Source organism: Prionailurus bengalensis, chromosome E2, assembly GCF_016509475.1.
Source record: "Prionailurus bengalensis isolate Pbe53 chromosome E2, Fcat_Pben_1.1_paternal_pri, whole genome shotgun sequence".
NCBI lineage: Eukaryota > Metazoa > Chordata > Mammalia > Carnivora > Felidae > Prionailurus > Prionailurus bengalensis.
This window is the reverse complement of record NC_057352.1, coordinates 43,082,202-43,098,496: the sequence shown is the minus strand read 5'-3', so window position 1 is coordinate 43,098,496 and position 16,295 is coordinate 43,082,202. Positions and strand designations below refer to the sequence as shown.

The 16,295-nt window shown below is 48.9% G+C and overlaps 1 long non-coding RNA gene across 2 annotated transcripts in view; it reads left to right on the top strand.

Moving 5' to 3' along the window:
* The first annotated feature begins 35 nt into the window (after window positions 1-35).
* Window positions 36-16,295, top strand: part of LOC122494358 — a 22,798-nt gene continuing 6,538 nt past the window's right edge. Inside the window, exon 1 of one of the 2 annotated variants that reach the window (XR_006300144.1) lies at window positions 36-268. This is a non-coding gene — a long non-coding RNA (uncharacterized LOC122494358). The remainder of the gene's footprint in view (window positions 269-16,295) is intronic. The other variant, XR_006300142.1, reaches the window with a different exon arrangement.

Sequence of the window (16,295 nt, the reverse complement as noted above, 5' to 3'; positions counted from 1 at the left end):
CCGGCAAACAAAACGCACCATTCACAACTCTGCGACCGGAGCCGCGCATGCGCCGCCCACCCGCTTGCGGGGCGGCTGGACTGCAGCGAGCCAGAGGTGCGGCCCTCTCACCCTTGCGGGCCCGCGGTTTCCTCTGTGTAGAACTGCTCTGCGGACATCTGCCCGGACCTTGGAGAGAGGGAGCCCCTCGCGCGGTTCCTTTCTGTCGACTGTATGAAACTTTGGGGCTTCTCAGCTGCTTGGAGTGACCCCAGATTGTCACCTGAACGTGAGTGAGGAAACTTAAGTCCTTGGGGACTTTGTGTCCGAAAACCGACAGGGAGGGGTGTAGGCTGTGCCTATCGAAGATTAAAGGTGGAAACAAACCAGAGAATCTCGCTGAATCCGCGTCATGGTGGAAAGGTCTGAGCTGGTGGGAGTCAGGCCTTAGCTGGGATTTCACTCCATTGCTTACACAAACCTTACACAAGCACTGGATGCTAAGCCTCAGTTTGCCTATTCGCAAAATGCAGACACTCACAAGCTCTCAGTGTTGGCGTTGAGAGTCTTTATGTAGGTCTAACACATAATGAGCACCCAGTAAATTTAAGTTTCTAAAAAAGAAAAGTTGAATTATATAACCTAAGGCCAGTCCATATATTTACGCAAATGTGCAATCAAGCCCTAAAAAAGATTCACAAGTTATAGGCAAGTTATTTAGCCCAAGCTGGAGAGAGTCTTACATGGGATTTATGGCAGAGCCTGACTCAGAGTTGGTCCTCGATAAATTCTGATCCTTAAAATTCCAGCTAGTCAAAAATTCAGTACAGAGATGGCAAATACAGGGTGCCTGAGTGGCTCAGTCAGTTAAGCGTCTGATTCTTGATTTCTGCTCAGGTAATGATCTTAAAGTTGGTGAGTTTGGGCTTCAAGCTGTCAGCCTGGAACCTGCTTGGGATTCTCTCTCTCTCTCTCTCTCTCTCTCTCTCTCTCTCAAAATAAATAAAGGAAAAAAAAGATGGCAAATAGGTGCCAACTCTGATTGATAGTAGCTGGCCATATTGCAAATTTAAAACTTGCAAGAATAAGTGTTGAGGGCAATTGGCAATGTAGACCTGAATGCAGGGTGGGGCAGAATTTCCTAACCCTGTCTAGGTTAATCTCAGTTTTACAGATATGGAAGTGAGCTAGGGTAACCAACTGTCCAGCTTTTCCAGACACGATCCTGGTTTTAACAATGAAAGTGCCATGTCCTAGGAAACCACTCTGTCCCTGGCAAACAAGGATGGTAGGTCACCCTAACTGAGGTCCAGAGATTAATCAATTTCCCAAGGTCAGGAAGGGAGTTTTCAGTAGAGTGGAACCTGTAGGTTAGTGGTTTTAACAAACACACTTTCTGAATAGCAAACATAGAATCAACTCTTTCCAAGGGCATGCTTCCCTGGCCCACAGCAAACCTGTGTGAATATATGAGTGTGCACAAATAGAAAGGGTATAATACAGATGGGCCTCCATCGAGCTCAGATTCTTCCCTCAAGTCTCTTTCAGTTGCAAGTGACAAAAACCCAATTCAAGTAAACTTAAAGGTACAAAGGGACTGTTTTATTTTAAGTAAATAAATCAAAGAGAGGGATAGATAGTCTCTTTTTCTTTTCTATTTCTCCATTTTTTGTCACTGTTTAACTTTCTCATGCTCTCTTCAATGCCATTCATTTCCTGGCAAAGGATGGGAGCAGCTACTTCTCCATTTCTAAGTCATATTTCTGGGAAGGACTTTGGCCCAGTCTGAGTCACATACTCTCCCCTCTACCAAATCACCATGTCCAGGCTGACATGATGACATTGGTCAGCTTATTACACAGGCTTTCCCATCAGGACTGTTAGAGGCCTGGAATGGGCAGCTTCAGATAGACCCTGATGAGTTGAAAGAAGGGAAGAGCAGTTTCTCCAAAAGGAAGGAGTGAAAGTGCATTGTGGGCCTACTGAGCAGTTTGTATCAGCTACAGCTGACAAAAGATGCCATTTTTTAAAATGTTTATTGTTTTGAAAGGGAAAGAAAGAGAGAGCTCGGGAGGGGCAGAGAGAGAGAGGGAGAGAGAGAACTCCAAGCGGGCTCCTCGCTGTCAGCACAGAGGCTGACTCAGGGGCTTAATCTCACAAACCATGAGATCATGACCTGAGCTGAAATCAAGAGTCAGACACTTAACCAACTGAGCCACCCAGGTGCCCCAAGGTTGCCATTTTTATTTTGCTGCCTAAAGGTTCTGGTGAAACTGGAGGGGGAGCTCCAAATCATCATAGGAAAAGTGTAGACAAAACCAGCCTTAAAACATCTGCATCTTATGTTGAGAAGTGGGTGAGGCAGCATCCACTCCAAGGCACCAAGGTAGAAGTAGAATTAAGCCACAAGAAACAGAAGCTTTCATCCATCTGGTGCCTCTGCTTTAAGTCTTTCCAGTCTAGCAAAGACCTTCGGACACTAGGACAATGCAGCCATTGTCTAAATGAGAGGCAAACGATGACTTTGGTACCAGTCAACAGGACTGTCTGAAGGCCAGTGGTCAAGGGAGCAGAGTTTTGGGGGTCAGCCTCTACGGTAGGAAAAGAGTATATCCCATGTTGCACCATTCAGCGCCATCATAGTCATTTAGGTATACTTTAGTATAAAACTTTCCATTTCTGTCTCTAAAGAATGATCCACAAGGCAGCACTCTTACTCCATAATGGGTCCAGGTAGGGCTCACAGACCTACAGCTGATCTTGGCGGAGGGTGGGAGTACAGAGCAGGACAGAGTACACAAATTGTCAGCCTCATGGGGGTAGGGAGTGATGTCTTGAGGGAAAGGGATGAGAAAGCCTGCGAGGCAGATCCAGAACAGCAGCACCACAGACAGCCTTTGGCAACTCCAGGCCACAGGATAACCCACTCGGCCTTGTCTGGCATCCAACCAGCCAGGACGCCTGGGAAACAAGCCGCAGGCTGAAGGAGGCCATCTCCTCGGCTGACCTCTGTATGCCTTTTTTTCTTGTGAAAAAAATTTTCACTTATTTAAAAAAGTTACATTAAAGGAAATTAATAAAGGCAAGTTTCACCCATGTGAAATTTAGGTATGTTTAACTCTGTGTTTCTGTCCAGCTCGGTATGGATTGGTCCAGGCACTACCCCATGGAGATGTTTGCTAAGAACCACCTCTAATAGGATCCAACTGTGGACTGTATCTGTTCTTTGCCTAGAAACACCCTTCCCACTCCCCAAACCTAGCTGAATTCTCTCTGAAGCCCTGCTGCTTGGAGTCTTCCTTTCCTGAGGATTCAGCCAGCCTAGGGCCTCTTCTTCCCTGTCTTCCTGGAGCAGCTGCTCCTATATGACTCCCTGACCAATCTTGAATGGGTGGACAGAAAATGCATAGTAACACTGAGCAGGGGATGGGGACCCTCAATTGTTCGACCCAACTGCGAAGCTGTGAGCTAGGTGTTTTTATGTCCCTTATCTCAAAGTTCATTCAGAGAACCACTTTCCAAGACAAGTCTTCTTGTCCCAATCTGACAGATGAAGAAATAGAAAGTCTGAAAATGTAAATAACTGACCACAGGACAATGACAAGACCTTGACCCATCAGAGATAACAAAATGGCATTGGGGTATATCATCTTCATTTACTCCTTACTATAATCCTGCAAGTTTGGTATTATTGACTCTATTCTACAGGTGAAGAAAAACTGAGGCACGGGGGGGGAGGGGGCAGAGGGGTGCTGGCAATCCCAGGTCTGTGCTCTTAACTATTCCAGCCTAAGGCATCTGCTGGTGAAGATGCCAAAAGCCCTGCTTGTCTCTCTAGCTGAACTGCCAGCTCATGCAGAGTTGCGGCCAAGGCCCTTCCTTCTCAAGCACCCTGCCATGCTCCCAAAGTGTCCCCAACAGGTAGAATGAAGGAATCCTATCATGGGCCTTATGGCAGAATCAGTTCCTTGCCCTTGATGGTTTTACATTCCTGCCCCTGAGCCCAATTGTTTGTCTTTCCTTGGCTTGGAAGGTCAAGGCCTAGACATCCTTTCTCCCTAAGTCCAGCAGAAAGTATGGCTTTATCTAGGTATGGTGTCAGCAGCTCCCCACATCGTGTCTCCTCAAAGAGAGGGTGGGGTCTTCCCACGCCCCTGAGCCTCTAGTATATTTTTTTCTAAGGAAACAGTTTCCCTTCAGTTACTAGGGAAATATTGTGCCATCTTGAAACAAATAGGATCTGGAGTCACAAATGAGACTTGATGGGGGTGAGAGAGAAGGGAAATTAATGGTTGGCACAGCTCCTAAAGCCCCAGCTCTACCTAGCTTCTAGTCTGGGGATGGAGATGTGCCTAAGTCTGGGGTGAGGGTGTCATCTGCCTAACTGAGGCAGTTTTCTGGGCCCTAAAGAATTTTTTTTTGAGATATAATTTAAGTACACCATAAAACTCACCCCTAGGTCCTTAAGAATTTCCCCTCCCAGGAGGTTCTTCCCTTTCTTAGCTCCCCTGCCACCCTCCCCCACCAGCTCAGCCATCCCACTAGGAGAGGAAAACTGAGAGGAGTAAGTTTCCCCAGAATAGCATTTCTTCAGTGTTGGGATCAATAAACCCGTTTGCTTAAAAGGAACCAGATGATTTCATCCTTATAATTACAAGTTTGACGTTTGCAAATCTTGCCCGGGCCTAAGGAGCCTCTTTGTCATGGGAGGCGGAGGGGTTTGTCTGGGTGCCTGAGGATGGGGACCGAGCCTTGTGTACTGGGAAGAGGGCCAGGCTGGGGTCAGGAGGCCTAGCTGACCAGTCTTGGAGGGCTGTTTGGGACTGCTCCCCTTCTCCTCTCCTGCTCTCCCAAGTTTCTGGCGGGTGATGGGAAACAGACGAGACTAGGGGACTAGAGAATGGCAGTGGCGAGCTCTAACCGCACCACCCCTCCCCCAAGCCCCTCCCTCAAGTCTCTCATTTGCCTATGGCAGAGAGGCAAGGACTGTCAGCCCAGCATTCATGCATGACTCCCTTTCCTTTCCAATCCCATCTCTCATCATTTCTCCCTGTGGTATGTGGCAATCCAGCCATACTGACCTGTTACATTTCCCACATGCCTCAGTGCCTTTGCTCTTACTGTATATACCCTCTATCTAGCATGACTTCCTCCCCTTTCTCTGCTGCAATAACTCACATTTTTTCTTTGACTATAAGTTCAGGGGCCTTTGATTGTCCTCCATAGACCACTCCACAGTGTCCCTTACTCTATCATTTGGGCCATACGATGATGCATCAAGGAGATGGCCAGTACACCTAGGTCATAGTAGCATCCTGGGAGGATTTGGCTCCCCACTAATTTGTGTTCGTTTTACTACTGTGAAGTCTTCATATGAGTGTCTTTTGCCTCACCCTTACATTTTTTTAATTATTTAAAATTCGTGCATATTTTTTGTAGAAAACTGAGGAAATATAGGAATATAGGAAAAGAAGATAGTCTTACCACCTCAAAACAATAATTTAATTATAATTAAATATACAGTAGGGTGCCTGGGTGGCTCAGTCAGTTAAGCGTCCAACTTCAGCTCAGGTCATGATCTCACGGTTCTCAAGTTCGAGCCCTGCATCGAGCTCTGTGCTGACAGCTCAGAGCCTGGAGCCTGCTTCAGATTCTGTGTCTCCCTCTCTCTCTGCCTGTCCCCTGCTCATGTTCTGTCTGTCTGTCTGTCTCTCTCTCTCTCAAAAAAAAAAAAAAAAATTAAAAAAATTTTTTAATAATTAAACATGCATTTAAGTATATTTTCTTTGGCCTTTCTCCAGCTATGTTTCTTCACATAACTATGCTGGTTTTTTGGTTTTTTTTTTTTTAGTTATTTATTTTGAGAGCAAGACAGGGAGCGTGAGCAGGGGAGGGGCAGAGAGAGAGGGAGAGAGAGAATCAGTGCAGAGCCCAACTCGAGCCTTGATCTCATGACGAGATCAGGACCTGAACCCCTATCAAGAGTCGGACACCTTGGGGCTCCTGGGTGGCTCAGTCGGTTGAGCGTCCAGCTCCAGCTCAGGTCATGATCTCACAGTCTGTGAGTTCGAGCCCTACGTCGGGCTCTGTGCTGACAGCTCAGAGCCTGGAGCCTGCTTCGGATTCTGTGTCTCCCTCTCTCTCTGACCCTCCTCCGTTCACGCTCTATCTCTATCTCAAAAATAAATAAACAGGGGCGCCTGGGTGGCGCAGTCGGTTAAGCGTCTGACTTCAGCCAGGTCACGATCTCGCAGTCCGTGAGTTTGAGCCCCACGTCGGGCTCTGGGCTGATGGCTTAGAGCCTGGAGCCTGTTTCCGATTCTGTGTCTCCCTCTCTCTCTGCCCCTCCCCCGTTCATGCTCTGTCTCTCTCTGTCCCAAAAATAAATAAACATTGAAAAAAAAATTAAAAAAAATAAATAAACATTAAAAAAAAAAAGTCAGACACCTAATGAAACCGACTGAGCCACCCAGGTGCCCTGCACGTAGTTATGATGTTCTATGGTACAGTTTTGAATGGTCTTTATTACCTAACCTATGGCATAAGTATTTTCCCATGTAATTATATAAAACTAATGACATCCTGGCTGATCTCCTATTGTTGGGCATTTATTCAGGTTGTTTCCCATTATTACTCTTATAAAATAGGCTTCTGTGAACATTGTGGTGCTTAAGGATTTTTCTTAATGTTTTTGATAGTGATTTTAGGGTCAATATCCAGAAGCAGAACCCCTATATCAAAAAGTATGGGTATTTTAAGATTCTTGATATTTGTTGCTAGTCAAATTTCTCTTTGGCACTGCCTCTTCTCTCTTCTTGAGTCTTAAAAATCCTTCCTCCCCCCATTTTTCTTCTCAGTGTCTCAGACACAGGAAATGCCAACCAAGAATAAACCAAGACCTGCAGATAGAGATCAATGGATCAATAAAGGAGGTTGAATAATTCAACATTCACTTCTGGCACATTATTGACTCTTGAATCCAAATGCATCCTCTTTTACCTTCTCTCCTTTTTGCTCCATGTTGATGATGCCTTGATACCATGCACTGTTCTTGGGTTCTTTCCCAAATTTCCCAAGCTCTAAACCATCCTGACAGTCAGGGTTTCCCTGACTTGTCTTGCAAGTAGGCAGACAGAATTACTAGCCCACAGCCTCCTCATCAGACTGCCTTTCCTCTAGGAACACAAACGGAGCAATTAATAAAGCAGACAATAATTCTCTTCTTCCAGATGATACTTCTGAGTGGATAGGCAAGGAACTCAGCTTCAGACTGTTCTAGCCCTGGTTAACCTCCGCTGTCTAGCTTGCTTCTTTCCCCATTCTCAGCCAGGCAAATTCATGCTCTTTCACTAAACATGGGCTCAGAGGCCTCTGAGAACTGCTGGGAGAATGACTGCTCCACACCAATGCCTGACCTGGAGACCAGACCAAGCCTCCTCAAAGGTGCCCCACAGTTGATAGCTTCCCTAGCCCACCTGATGCTAGGAAAGCTTGCTCCTTCTGCCCCAGGGGAGCTCCCAGGATGCCTTGAAGCTTAAGTAGTGTTGGTGATTGAGATGGACACAGATGAGCCACCTAGATCCCTCTTCACTGAAGGTCTGCTACCTAGCAGCTGGGATTGCTCTCACCCACCCCTTTCTGGGGTTCTCTGAGCTATAGAGACCTACCTTCAAGTCTTCCTTTCTGGGCAGCTTTCATCCAATGACTGGAGATGGGAGAGGTGCCTGGGTGGCTCAGTCAGTTAAGTGTCTGACTTGATTTCGGCTCAGGTCATGATCCCAGGGTCATGGGATCAAGTCCCTGGTGGGCCTCTGTGCTGACATTGTGGAGCCTGCTTGAGGTTCTCTCTCTCCCCCTCTCTCTGCCCCTTCCTTCCTCAAAATAAATAAACTTTAACAAACAAACAGCAACAACAAAAAAACAATGACTGGTGATGGGAGTATAAAGGCCCAGCAGAGCAATCCTGATGGGCTACATGAGCTCCAGGGCTCTCTGTGGAGTCACCTCAAGCTGTTGTTGGGCTGCAGTGTAGCTTGACTTCTCCCTCTACCCAATTCTGCTTTTTTCCTCTCCCATCAACACATTTTGGGTTTTTTAAATAAATAAATAAGTAATTAGTTACTTATTTTTGAGAGGGGAGGGGCAGAGGGAGAGGAAGAGAGAGAATCTTTTTTTTTTTTTTTTTTTTAGTGTTTATTTATTTTGAGAGAGACCTAGAGAGTGTGCATGAATGAGAGTAAGTCGGAGAGGGGCAGAGAGGGAAAGAGAATTCCAAGCAGGCTCTACCCTGCCAGCACAGAGCCCGATGGGGGTTTTCGTGAGATCATGACCTGAGCCAACAGACTGAGTCAGCCAGGCGCCCGAGAGAGAGAATCTTAAGCAGGCTCCACGCCCAGCATGGAGACTGAACTCGGGGCTCGATCTCACGGACTATGAGATCTTGACCTCAGCCAAAATCAAGGATCAGATGCCTAACTGACTGAACCACCCAGGGGCCTTGCTAGCAATACATTTAATCCCAAGGGCACTTCTTAATAAATACCTTGCAAGTGAAACTTTCTAGAGAACTTGATCTGTGACAGTGACTAAGAGTTATTTGAAAGAGAGCTTCACCCGGTGCCATCTCCCTTAGTATACTTGGATCTGGCCTGACTTGGATTCTGGCCAATAAGATGCTGTGGAGAAGTCACTTTATAAAAGTGTTTTAAGGTCTTGTTAAGTTTTATTGATTGATTGGTTTTATTTTTAACTAATCTCTACACCCAATGAGGGGCTCAAACTTATACCCCACTGACTGAGCCAGCTTGGTGCCCCTTTTTAAGTTTTATTTTTTTCATTTTTTAAAAAATGCTTATTTATTGGGGCACCTGAGTGGCTTGGTTAAGCATCTGACTTTGGCTCAGGTCATGATCTCAGGGTTTGTGGGTTTGAGCCCTGCATCGGGCTCTGTGCTGTTTGGAGCCTGCTTGGGAATCTCTCTCCCTCTCTCTCTGCCCTTCCCCCACTCATGCTGTCTCATCTCTCTCTTTCTCAAAATAAATAAAGTTTAAAAATGTTTATTTATATTTTGAAAGAGAGAGAAGAGGGAGAAGTGGGGGAGGTGAGGCAGAGACAGAGAGAGAGAGGATCTGAAGCAGGCTCTGAGCTGCCAGCCCAGAGCCCAATGCGGGGTTTGAATTCACGAACCATGAGATCATTACCTGAGCCAAAGTTGGACGCTTCACTGACTGAGCCATGCAGGTGCTTCCTTAAGTTTTCTTTTAAAAAGTCTTTTAGGGGCGCCTGGGTGGCTCAGTCGGTTAAGCATCCGACTTCAGCTCAGGTCACGATCTCACGGTCCGTGTGTTCGAGCCCCGCGTCAGGCTCTGGGCTGATGGCTCAGAGCCGGGAGCCTGCTTCCGATTCTGTGTGTCCCTCTCTCTCTGCCCCTCCCCTGTTCATGCTCTGTCTCTCTCTGTCCCAAAAATAAATAAACGTTAAAAATAAAAAAATAAAAATAAAAATAAAGTCTTTTAAAAGGTGTTTGGAAGAGACATGAGCCACTTTGGGATGAGAATGGTTGTCTGATATGACTTGAGATTTGTCATCCATCAAATATGGACACTATATAACATTTGCTTTAGTAAAAGTAATTTTCTAAACACTTTCTCATTGGACTCTCCCAAGTGTCTTCAAGGTAAGGAGGGAAGGAATTAATGTCCTATTTTGCAGCTCAGAAAATTGGGATTCAGAACAAGTGGCCATCTCATTTAAGAGCATATGGCTAGATAGACCCAGAGAGAAAGATTCCAGAAGAGCAAAGGTGTCCTGAAGTTGAAGAAATTCAGTCCCTTTATTCTTTGTTAGAGCAACCTGATGTTAGAGGATTTTAGTGACTTCTCTAAGATCCCAGAGCTAGGTGGTTCCTCAGTTTTTTGTTTTTGTTTTTTAATTAGAGAATGAGAGAGAGAGAGAGATCAAGAGAGAGAGAGGGAATCTTAAGCAGACTCCATGCCAAGCACAGAGCCCAGCTTGGGTCTTGATCCCACAACCCTGGGATTGTGACCTGAGCCGAAATCACGAGTCAGATGCTTAACCGATTGAGGCACCCAGGTGCCACCCTCAGTTTTTAAATCTATAAATTGAGGACAAAGACATCTACTTGTATCTTTCAGGACTGTTTTGGTTTCAAGTAATGGAAGCCCAATTAAAATTGGCTCACACAAAAAAGGGAAAGTATTAGCTCATTTAACTGAAAGCTCTGCGTGTGTAAGTGACTTCAGGCATGGCTGGATCCAGGTATTCAAGCACTGACACCAGAAATCTGTCTGTCTGTCTATCTCTCTCAGTCTCTTGGTTCTGTTTTTCTGTTTTAGCTTCATTCACATGCTGACTTACCCTCCCCCACCCCCCAGTGGTGAGGACTGCCCTTTCCTGATACTCCCACAAAAATCTGGGGTTGACTTTAATAGGCCATGTTTAGGTTATCTGTTCATACCTGAACTGTGGACACTGAATTGCTGTCAACAGGGCAATATAGCAGGAAAAGGAATGGATGTATTGGACAGGCAAAAACACCAGATGGTACCTTGGTTAGTGTCTGGCACAAAGTTACAAGCTCTCAAAGAATGGTGGCTATGACAATCTTAAAGGTCCCATCTGGCTCTGAAATTCTAGGATTTTTACAACTCTGTACTTTGATACAAATCCAACTATAAATATTGGCAGCCAAGGGATGCCCTGGATAACAATTTGAGTTCATTCAAGGTCCGGTCAAAATACCATAAAATGAGCTGAGAAGGGGCCTGAAAATGAAAAGGAAGCTGGCAGAGCAAGGCTGGAAGTGCATGCTCTTCTATAGCAGAGGGTAACTGCCTCTGGCTTGCCTTCTTTTGTAGTGAGCCAGGGAAGGTGGCAATGACAGAATCAGTGTGTGGCCCTGGAAGGGATTCCCTGAGGCGCTGGGGGCTGCTACGTCAAAGGATTCTGCTTCTTTTAGCGTCAAATGACTGAGAAGGACCACCTCTGGTAGCCAAAGACAGCCTTGGATGGACTGAGGGGAGTCCACTGGCCTCCAAAGACTGCCTGATGTGGATGCTTTGGTTAGGTGGTGACCAAGCAATCGCCCAGTCAGAGCCTTCTCTGAGGCACGTGTGGTGTAAGCGCATGTACAGGTGGCAAGCCCAGAGGAGGCAGGGCTGGAACTCAGGTGCCAGCCTGGCTTTCATTCACCCTGTAAACCAAGTAAGTGGTGCCCCCTGGAGGTGCATGCTGCAATAGCTCTTTTGTCTACCATAACCTGGGCGATGTGGGAGGGAGGCCTATACCACCCAGCACAATGGGCTCCTGATTGTTTCCCTGTTTCTCACATTAGATTTCCATTACCAAGAGTTTTTTGGGTATGTTTACATCTTCACTTTTTGAAAAAATTATTCTTTTCCCAGATGTGCTGAGTATTGTAGATAAATTAGTCACCTAAAAGCCAGGCAGTCAGGATTTCTTCTGGCAGGGAGGATCAGCGAGGCCAAATGAATGTCTGAGGTCACACAGCAGAGGAAACAGTTGTATTAAAACTCAAGATCCCTGCCCACCAGTGGCCTTTTCTACCACTGAACTCCAGAATTCCATGTTTCAGAAGTAGCAAATTGATGGTAGTGCTCCTGGTGGTGCTCCTGAGAAGCCCAGCAACAAAACCAGAGTTTTAGAGTCTTGGATCTGGAGTCTCTGGAAGGCCCTGGAGGATATCAGTCCTTCCTCCAGGCCAGAAGAGCTGCTCCTTAGTTAAGAAACATGAATCAGCCACAGACGCCTCTGCCAGCTTTTGATGAATTTTTCTGCCACTGGTGCTAATTTCCTGAAAGGCTTTTCATCCACATTCAGGCCCCCCTCAAAAGCGTTCTTACTCCCTAATGGTAGGAAATTCATAATGATCACCCAGTGGCTCCTTGTTGAGGTCACCATCATGCTCTTCACCAGTGTCTGTGGCTGAAAGAGCTGGTTGTGGATGAGTCCTAGACCACAGCTGGAGGGGCCTGGGGTTGGAGTAGTGTCCTACCGGGATTGTTCCCAGATGCACAGATGAGAACCAGGCCCAGAGAGGCAAGTGGCTTGCCTGAGGACACACACAGAAACATAGGCCCAGACAGGAATATCCAGCTTCCAAATTCAGCCTAAAAGAGGCATGCTGAACTCTGCTCTGTGAGACCATCTGATCTTGAGTTCTTTCGGGGTTCAAATGGGTCTTCCTCCCCTTCCATTTTGCCCCACAGACCAATAGGCTCAAACCCAACTCCTTACAGCCATGGAGTTACTGTGATTTTATGGAGTCAGTGGTAATAGGCTAAAGTCCTGTCTGGATTAGCTTTCCATGGAGGGAAGGGAGAGAAAAGGGGCTTCCCCAGTAACACTAGGCCTTGCTTGTGTCCCCATCCTGGACAGGACTCCCCCTTGGGACTTTTCCTGGATCCAGTAGGTAGGGGCTGAGGTCTCCCAGGCTCCTGGAGAGGAGTGATGAGTCCCCAGGCTGGTTGGGTGGGGGAGCTCTCAGCCAGAGTGCCCCAGGGGCCATCTGGTAGGTAGAGGAGGGGAAGGGTCAGAGCTGGCCTGCTTTTGTCAAAAGCTCCTTGGTACAATAGGACATCTAGGAGTCTCTCTCAACTTCTACCTCCTCTTTCCTCATCTGTCACCAAGTCCTGTCCATCAGCTTTATGAACTTGTTTGCTCTCTTCCACAAAGGACTCACTGTCTAGTTTTGCATTGTCCTGCCCTGGTGTCCCCACTTCTATTCTCTCTTCCTTCAGTTTGTCTGTACTTTGTAATCTTAGAGATCTTTTTGGAAGATAAGTCTAACCAGGACATGTCCCTCCCATGGCTCCCCAGTGCCTCAAGGTAGAGTCCATGCTCCCTCCCAGGCTTATAGGGCTGGTGTTCCAGCTCTGAGCCCTGCTTCCCCTGCCTTTCTGCATGGGCCACACATACACAGAGCTGCTAGGATGGAACAGGCTAATTCCAATCTCCAGGCCTTTGCTCCTGTTGTGCCTTCTAGCTGACGTAGCTTCCCCTCCCTCTCTGCCTCCAGACCTTCCACTCTTTCCTACTGGTCCTTTCACGTGCTCCTCCAGAAGACTTCTCTGACTCACCACCTCACCCACGTTAGGTCAGCATCTCCACCGTGCTCTCACAGCCTTTCCAGCTGACCCTTTCTATCATCCCCCTCCAAGGTCTCAGTGGCCAGGCAATGGGGATGAGAAACAAATCCATGCTTACTGCCATCTTCTGAGTACCCGGGTACTTCTCTTTTCCAGCCTGAACAGCCTCAGCACCGCCCTGGCTCTCTGTCCATTTGCCTGTCTGGGTGTGTGTCCACCTGCTTCTGTTTCTTCCTTCTACCCCTTGACTTTCTTGGCGGATTGTTCCACTGTCTCTTTCATCTGCTTCTGTTTCTCTCCTCATGCTTTAATATACTTCCACCTCATTTCATGAAGGACTCAAGGTGGTGTCTTTGTCACTGCATCCCTTCCTCCCTCAATCCCCATAACCCAATTTCTCGCAGGCACTCTCTCTCCACACAGTCAATGAATTTGGTACGTGGAAGGAGAGTTCAGAAGGAGAGTTCTGACTCCTTTAGAAGAGTGATATCCTCTCACTCACAGGAAATCTGGCCCTTCGGGGCACGTAGCAGGTCGCCAGCCCCTTCCTACTAAGGCCAGACATGAGAGGGGTGGGGGCAGAGGGCACAGAGTAAAGGCCACCCTGAAACCCATGCCACTGTACCCAGTACTGGTCAGGGACCTCAGCACCTCTAACCCAGCCCCTTGTGGCACTGATGGGGGAAACAGCAGATCTCTTTGGTCAACCCCATTTGTGAAACTTCTTCCTGAACCCTCCCCCCAACTGCTTCCTCTCTTCTAGAAACTTCAGCCTCATGTAGTGTGTCTTGGGCATAGGCTTACCTTGTCCCTCAGGACAGGGCTCCAGTGTGTCCAGCTGGGCTGGGAAGGGGTCAGTTGGGGAAGGAGAAGCCTTGAAGTGGTGGCATCTGACCCCACTGCTCCTCTTTGAGCCCTTCTTTCCTTCACCTGATGCCTCTCTGGACCTCAGAGCTTCTACTAGCTTTGGGTTCTCGCTAGGCCCCTGGAGTATCTCTCCTGGCAGCCTGTGGGCTTCTGGAAGGCAGGATTGATACCTCTTGGGTCTCCCAAAGCCCACAGGTGGCCAGTCAGGTTGTGCACCGCAGGGACCCAGGAGAGGTAGCCCATTGGCGATGAGCCTGTGGCCCTGCAAGGCCCACCCAAATTCCTGCCCACCTTCCTGCCAACGGGGCACCAGCCAGCGCAGGCCTCCACGGCCACCAGCAGGAAACTGCCCTGGGGGCGGCCAGCCCAGGCGGGGCTTTGTTTGGAGAGCGAGAAGCCAGGAGGACCATGAGGCCGCAAGGGGCTTGGAAGAGCCCGCCCCTGCCCAGAGCGTTTGTGTCGCCTGCCTGAGACTGGGGCGGCTCGGCCTCACCGCGCCTCCTGCCGCCGGCCCGCCCCGCGACTACTGGCTGGCGCCTGGGCACAGGCGGTCAGGGGCGCAGGAGCCTTCACTGGGAGAGAGGCCGGGTTCCCCTCGCCCCCACCCCCAGCGGCTGCGAGTTTCAGCTCCTGGCGCCCTCGCGTCCGCCCGGGCTCTGGCCCCGCGCCAGGCGACTGATCCTTCACTGCCTTTGGCGGGAGGCGGACGGCGCGTCCCCAGAGGCTCCCAGGCCGCTGGCGCTGTCTGCCGGGCAAGGAGGGCGGCAGCGGCTCTGCGGGGACTGCGGTCAGCGCGGGCACCACCCACACGCCGAGTCTCCCGCACTAATTGGCCCTCAGCTGCCTTGGTAGTAATTGCTGCTTCGCGGGGCGGGGGCAGGCGGGGGGTCGGAGGAGAGCAAGGGGCTCCGCTTCTGGAGCTGGGGAGTCAGGCTCAGCCTGAGCTGAGCCGTGGGGCTGGCAGGAGACGCGTGTCCACGCTGTTCCAAGAGCTGGCTTTACACCGGTGCATCTTCTTCCTCTTGCGGCCCTGGCACACAGCGATGAACCCAGGGAAAAGCCACTCAAGTGTCCTAGGGCCTTCACCAAGATCCAGTCAGTTCTGTGAACCGCTCCCTGCGGAGTGGAGCGCCGTGGAGCCTGGCAGGGACTTTAGGAACGCCTTTGGGTGGGCCACCGGAGACTTCAGTGCAGCCGGGAAGCGGAGGTGGAGACAGAGCAGTAGGTAGCCCTCCCCGCCTCCCTCTTCCATCAGGAAGAGGACAGGGTGGTGTGGGGCTGGGGCTGTGGGAGGCAGGGGGCCAGTCAACCATCCAGGCTGTCCACTGGAATCCCTCCATGCTCAAATTCTGAGATAAGGTCCTAGGGTTTCCCTGGGAGTCCTTTATGATCCTGGCATCTGGTGTGGTCTGGTGGGGCCCTGACTGTACCCTAGCTCCTCCTCAGCTTCACTCCCACTGATTTAGGAGACAGTAGCCTGGGGGGTGGGGGTAGGGAGCAGCCTCTGGGCAGGTGGCTCTTTGGAGAAAGTTCCTTCCCCAGATGTGTGAGAGTCTGAGGACGGAACTGAGGGACCCTCACAAGCAGGCCTGGACTGACCTGCAGTCAGACCTTTGGACCTCCAGGTCAGGGTATCCTGTAGGCACTGGGATGAATCAAGCCCAGCTGGTCCCTGCTGAGTTTCTGCACAGGTTACCCAGGATCGCTTTCCAGGGGGTTGAGCATCCAGCCTCTCACTCAGGGTCCCATTGAACTGCTATTTGGTTAACTATCCCCTGGCTAGAGGGGGGCAGGGATGTTCTGCTGGTTATGCCTCCCAGAGAGTGGAGCTGCCACATGTCCTCTGGGGCCATCCTCTCTCAGGGATTGTTCCAGGTTTGGATGGAGGTGGCAGGGTGAGTCAGACAAGGCTGTATCAAATTTCCATTCTTCTACAACTAGGTAATGACCTTGAGCAAGACCTTTTATGTCTTGTGTCCCAGTTGCCTCATCTATAATATAGGGTAATAAAATCTATGACAGGGTTGTTGTGAACATGAATCTGCTTGAAAGGGGCTTTGTCCCCCTCTTCCAACCACCCCTTTGTTTTGGGGGCTTAGATGCTGGAGGAATGAGTGCCCCTGACCCCACAGGTCTGCAGCTTCTAGTTGCCTCAGAGACAACTCAGGAACCCTTAGGAATAGAGTCTAATCAACATTGTAGTTTGGGACATAAAACCTATGGGATGCTACACTATTGTTCGTAGCAGCATTATTCACAATAGCCAAAAGGTAGAAACAACCCAAATGCCCATCAACAAATAAATGGATAAACAAAATATGT